The following is a 7,500-nucleotide window of genomic DNA, read 5'->3' on the forward strand; positions in this document are numbered from 1 at the left end:
TCAGAATTTTTCTCTCCACATCAAGTAACAACACATCTCGCTTGGAAAAAATATATGCATTTTTTCATGAATGAAATACATACGCCTTTCGACCAGACGCAACGGGAACCTGCTTCTTAGACAAACAAAATGTTTGTTTAAACTTTCCTGTCCCAGTTTTTTCTTTATATTTTCCATTATAGGCAAATCGCCTCAGAGGCAATGAATGTTTACTTAAAAAATGAGCTTCCATTCGCTGAAGTAAGTTTGAGCCAACTGAAAAGAATTAGAACAAGTTTCAGGTATATCGTTCGATTCCGTAAAAGTTCATGTTTACAAATGCTTCAACTGCAGGTATCGAGTTTCCATTCTGCTTTTATTGGTCAAAAAGGGATTTGATGTTCGCGTGAACTTTAAACATGACTGAGTGAACGTTACAAAGAGAGTCAAGATTCCTGTGAAGGTTGTATGGTCTCTGATATAACCTAGATGCGTAAGACATGGGCCTACATTTTGAATGTCTCAGGTTTCAGTGTTTTTTTAAATGGGTTTCTTCCTGAGTGAGACCAAGAACTTGTTTAATATTTCAGTGTTTGTGTGTGTGTGTGTGTGTGTGTGGACTATAATGTTACCGTATTCTGCTTTAGGTTACGTGAATGTATCACAGGTGAATAGAGAAACAGCTTATTGTTATTAACTTTAAACGAAAACACTGAAGTCAAGAGTTTGGTTAGAATTTTCACAGCATCCATTCATTTTATTGCATGCTAATATACCTATGATTTTTATTCATCTTTGTTTTGTATGCATGTAAATATATATATATATATATATATATATATATATATATATATATATATATATATATATATATATATATATATATATATATATATATATATGTATATGTATATGTATATGTATATGTATATGTATATGTATATGTATATGTATATATATATATATATATATATATATATATATATATATATATATATATATATATATATATATATATATATATTGAATAAAGTATTTGGCATAATTTCTTAGAAGACACATTTGTATTTTAGTTCATGAGTCGATTCTGTAGTTATTTCATAATAAATCATTGTAGATATATAATGACCCTGAAAATAAGTCAGTCCGAAATGTAAAGAATATTACGAGTAAAAGCTTTCATTCACCGTAGATCTCCTGCGACAAATATAACAAAATCGAACGATTGTGTAGACGGAAATATTCCGAAGGAGGCTCCAGTCACACCTGACCAATTCAGATATGCAAATCCCCACCCAATCAGCTATAATCCGGAGCTAATCCTACACTGAACGCGCATCAAAACAATAAATAAATCCTTGCTGGCAAGAATACATTAATGGACTCTAAATTTAATGGGTTTGTTAAGGAAGACGTGAGAGGGACCCGAATTTTTCTTCTCCTCTTCCTGTTAGAATCTGGTGGGCGTTATTGGCTCCCCGGAGTCATGGGATGTCACATATCGATTATCCGGAGGTTTTCTTCTTTTTTTTTTTTATATCTATGGCGATTTATTGCCTGTCGTTATTGCTTGTCATTAGGCGCCTTCTGGAATGTAATTAGTGGGGTTTTGTTCTGCTTCGTAAGGGGAGGGAGTTTTGTCTTAAATTGCGGATGTTGTCACTGATTGTTTTACTCCAGTATTATGTAGCATGCACAGGTATTTGTAGAACACATATTTATATATATATATATATATATATATATATATATATATATATATATATATATATATATATATATATATATATATAATGTGTGTGTGTTTCATTGGCCACAGTGACCTTTTAACTTTCATATTTATTTAAAATAATAATTCGGTCTAGACCCATTACTATTAAATATATAAGTATCTTATTCACTTAGCGTGAAAATTATTTCCATATAAGATATGTAAATCACAAAACACAAAAGTTTTGGACGAAAAAGATTACTAACAACAGTCGGAGAACAGTTTTAACGAAACTTGAGGTAGTAGAACATTCTTGATTCTTATTGAGTCTAAATACTGAAATACTGTAGATTTTATATAGATACTTTAGATTTTATTTAAATACTGTAGATTTCAACATGTCAAGAGAGAAGAAGTGTGAAAGCGTTCCCTCTTCCGAGCGTGAGAGCAGAAACCGGTTCCTCTCCGAGATGGAAAAGAAAACGGTGAACTTGACTGAGACCATTCCGATATTTTATATGGCAGGAGGGAAGGGAAGGTTTAGTCTAATCTAATCTACTTCAAGGATCAGTTTAAACTTTCACTCTTTCTGTTCAAGTCTACGAATCCTTCAGACAAAGACTTTGGAAAGGTGGTCTCGCAGATATGAATGACTTTGGGAAACGCAGACTTAGAGCTGCCGAATTTGAATAGGTGTGTCATTCTATGTCTTCTGTTCTATCTGGTATAGGCCTAACGCTAAGTCTAGACTCGGGTTGCGTCTAATAAAACTAGTTTCATCTCGACGTTAGGTGCTGAGTTGAACACGAAAGTTAATGTACAGAGAACTACAGAAACCACAATTCACGTTAAAGGAATAATAGATTTCATGTCCAGTAATGCTAGTTTTAATCAGGTTGACCTGACATGTATATAGGATTTAGACTCAACTTGATAGCTGGTTCACCGCTAAAGCTGACATGTATAGCTTTGCACTTCGTCAAAATCCTTGAAAATGAGAATAGTTTCCTAACGTGAATGAAGGCAGTCAATGGAGACTCACTCTCTGAAAGTTGGGGCAAATGGGGTTAGTCTACGGTGATTATTGCACAGAGCTATTGAATAACGCCATTGCATACTGATATAGCAAGATCTGTCAACTCTTGACACCGTCGATCAGCAACGTTTATGCAAAGTCCGTTATTATCTGCTGATTCGTTCTTTATTATTGTTATTTATTAATTCTGTCATAATTTTGCACCACTCTGAGGCTGCACGTGAAGCACAGCGGGAGAGTCGAGTACGTGAAATGTGGCGTTGAGATACCGGAGACTTTCTCAGCCACATTGGAATAAATATGTCACTGACGAGAATCATGCATGTGCTTGCTCAGTTTTGATGTAAAACAAGATGAAGATTTTAAATACCTCTCTGTTCTAGAGTACATTCTAAACTCATATTTAAGCTGTGAATCACAGTCTGCATCTATTAGAGGAGTCATCTTTCTCTCCATTATTAATCTTAATGATGTTTACGGCTCAAGTTTCGTGTGCTGAAAATATTATTCAATATTGTACTTTTTCATTTAAAGTCCTCAAATCATACCTTGGCACGCCCGTATAGGAAATGTGATGCTACACGAATAATAATAATAATAATAATAATAATAATAATAATAATAATAATATTATTATTATTATTATTATTATTATTATTATTATTATTATTATTGTTATTATTATTATTATTATTAAAAACAAACTGTCAGTACCGAACCCCAGAGACCTTTCTAGCGAAAGAGAAGCGATTACCAGTAATCTCATTATCTGCTTAATCTCCCCCGTGAGCTAAAAAATGGATATTGGGGATTATATTAACCTATAAGTGTTGGCATATACAATGAACAGCATAATGACAATCTTTTAAGCAGGCTTAACAAACGTGAAACCATGGGCGTAAAAAATATGATTTACTCTCATTATTGCGTAAGAATTTAATTTTCATTTTTATTTTTATATTTAAATAATGAAAACATACACATAATTTACTCCCATTAATAAGTAAGAAATTTAATTTTAATTTTACTTTGAATTTTTGAATAATGAAAAAATGCTTTATTTAATCTCATTAATACGTAAGAAATTTAGTTTTAATTTTCATTTCTTGAATAATGGATTTATTCTCATTAATAAGTAAGGAATTTAATTTTGATTCTTATTTTTTTATTTTTTGATAACGAAAAGATATTGATAATTTACTCCGACTCGCTAAGAAAAATTTGTATGAAGAAGACTCCAGGTAAATTAGGTGTCACAGTCTTTACGGTCAGAGCTTCCAATGCTCCTTTGAGTCTGAACGTGGTATATATAATTTTCACAGATTAAACTGGTTCCTCAAACTCTCCAAATATGGAGGTTTGTAAAAGAGGCGGTGGACATTTTTGAGGGAGTGGCCGTTTCGTGTTAAATCAAAGCAAATTAGAAAGATAAAAAATAGCCTAAATTTTGGTACCCAGGAGAGAGAGAGAGAGAGAGAGAGAGAGAGAGAGAGAGAGAGAGAGAGAGAGAGAGAGAGAGAGAGAGAGAGAGAGAGAGAGGCTTGGGTCTATTGAAGAGACTATATATATATATATATATATATATATATATATATATATATATATATATATATATATATATATATATATATATATGTAAAACTTGGGACTTACATTAAGGTTATAAGCCCCATAACTTTTTAGTCACCTAAAAAAAGTAAAAGGAATCTCAATATTACGTGTCACCTTTTAAATCAAACTTTAGTCTCAATGTGAGGAAAAAAACTTTACCTCTCTCTCTCTCTCTCTCTCTCTCTCTCTCTCTCTCTCTCTCTCTCTCTCTCTCTCTCTCATCGAGGGGAAATTCTTGTAGTTCCCTTGTAGCGCAATAGAGATTATGAAGTGATCGCGCTGCAGACATCTCTGTTGTGGCCTGAGCTTCTCGAAGTTGAATCACTTTGCTTCTTAAGTCCTGGAAAGTTTGTGTTTATATGAGCCTGAAGATAGTTCTCTCTCTCTCTCTCTCTCTCTCTCTCTCTCTCTCTCTCTCTCTCTCTCTCTCTCTATAAAATCACATTTGTTATTAGTTTTCTTCGGTGAGATATTTCCTTATGTCACCATCGTGACTGTGAAAAATGACTTATAAAAATCGTTATTATGTCACTTTCTTTTAAATAATTTTGCCTGTGAACTTCGTTGATAATTAAAATTCCTGGATACATTAACTACTGTAAAATTTAGTGGGTAATTGAAGTAATTTCCTCCATTAATCACACAGAAAAAAGGCGCAGGTTAAAGACATCATAATTAGATATTTCTGAAGGTTGAGTCAGTATCCAAATTTCTTCTAACTCTCAGAACAAATGTTTTAGTATATATATGGGGAATAAAATATATATATATATATATATATATATATATATATATATATATATATATATATATATATATATATATATATATATTATATATTGTTACGTGTGAGGGTCTTGGTTGATCATGTATTATTCAATTTACGTAATTTTACGGCCCTGCAAACCAAGATTACACGTAACCTGCCACTTGAAGCCAAGAGTTAACCTCAAAGACAGTCGTTAATTAGCCAAAGGTCGCCAGTTAAGGGTTATTAACCTTAACAAAGAATATTTGAGATGAATTTGATTTTAAACGCAACGGTTCTTCCAAACATTCGGACGCGAGGCATACAAAAGCATCGAGATTTAACCTGATTTTGCTTACCCTAAATCCTAGGTATTTTACTGGAATAACGGGGTTGAAGCTAACAATATAATAATGAGGCTTAATCTAGACTTCGTAAACACATATACAGTGAGGGGGGGATGAAGGAGGAAACAAAAGAAATGCGAAATACAGAAAAAAGATAAAAGAATGGGCGAAGTTTTGAACAAAAAGCGACTTTACCTTAGGACGAACGTTGTGCGCACCAACACCGCCGAGGGGGGTCTTCGCAATTGCTTCTTCACTTCACTAATAGGATAATAGAAAAAGAAAGGGGACAGGGCCACCTTCCAGACGTCTGCCCGAGACGGCGGCTAGTTTCTCTCTGTAGTTCCCTGACCGGCCTGGGTCAAAACAGGCCTACAGTCATGCCTTAGGCGTCTATGCTCTGTTAAAAACATTTGCCACGAGAGACAGGTAGAAAGGAAAAAAGGACTTTAGGACCACCTATTCTTAAAGTTGAATATGGAAATTTCTCCTATAGGGGAAAAATGGCTAAATGCTACCTATCCTTTTCAACGGACGTTAAAGTTTGAACTGAAGACGCTCCTAGCGTGGGACAAAGCAATTTCCTGTCTTGATCAGGCTGATACTACTATCCCTAAATGTTCGAGGGCTTAACAGCGTAAATATTTATAAATATATATATATATATATATATATATATATATATATATATATATATATATATATATATATATATATATATATATATATATATATATATATATATATATATATATATATATATATATATATATATATATATATATACACCAAAGAGTTACCTCACATCGACCAGATACTTGAAACCTCATAACAAAGATGTTTAGACTGAATCTCTAAAGGTACAGTGATCCCATAAAACTTACTTATCACTTGAGAAAATCAATGTAACTTCATCAAGTTATGGGTGAGGTAACAATTAATAAGTTATATCCAGACTAGTGGAAAATGGGTATCACTTCAACAAACACTGTAACTGTCTCTCTGGTTCTATTTTACCTAGATAAGTCTCAGGTGAACAAACAGATACATCACTAACCTTGTACACATTCATTAATTTCTCTAATTACTGGTGGTCAATATGAAACGCTGAATTTTTAAGACTTTAAACGAAACAAACAAATTTATTTCTAAGTTCAAAAGTTATATGCAGAGTTCACAATCTCAAAAAAATTTACTATTAATTGATAACAGTGTAAGACTTAAGTATTTCTTAATCAAGTTTAATTCACAAAACTTTAATTTATTAAGAAAGCAATTTGGTCAAGTAAGATTCAAACCACTATCACTCAAGTTTTAAACATATACCTGATTAATCAAACTCCGTAAATGTTCACCAAAATATTACTGACTGGAATCCACATAAATATTTTCTGAAATCTCAATAATAAGTATGTACTAACAAAATGCTAAGTAATCACCAGCACAAAACTTTGCAACACAGTAATTATAACATTATAGTAATATGATAACACAGACATATAAGAATGAAATATGCAAAAATGGAAGTATACCAATAGCAACTTCAATGTTTAAAGATTATATCAATCTTTCAAAAGATTACCTTCACTTTAAAAAAAAAAAAAGTTAAACTCACGTCTTTCTAAGACTTTCTCATAGATAACACTGCCAAGTCACACTGACACATACAATGATGTATAATTAGCGGCAAGACACATTAGAACTCCTCAATAAGAGATATGTTCATCTCTTATCAAAATAGTAATTCTCTTTCACCTAGAACATCACTTTAACTCTTAACATAATAAAACCTGTAAACTTCACATTACCTTTCTTTAGGTGATACACCATTACACACATTACACAATGCTTGCACAAAATAATATTTCAGATCACCTCTTACAAAATGAGCACACTCCTTGGGTGAGTTTTAACAAAACTTTTACCAATATTAGAGTAACCAGCAAACAGTAATTGAGAGAGAGAGAGTGAGACAGGACCTATTACCAGCAGTCCCTGATCCTAACTGAGTGCTTCTCATTCAGCACTACAATTATAACTCCAAACTCTTCCACAAATACTCAAGAAT

This window comes from Macrobrachium rosenbergii, chromosome 15 (genome assembly GCF_040412425.1).
Source record: "Macrobrachium rosenbergii isolate ZJJX-2024 chromosome 15, ASM4041242v1, whole genome shotgun sequence".
In the NCBI taxonomy this organism is placed as follows: domain Eukaryota; kingdom Metazoa; phylum Arthropoda; class Malacostraca; order Decapoda; family Palaemonidae; genus Macrobrachium; species Macrobrachium rosenbergii.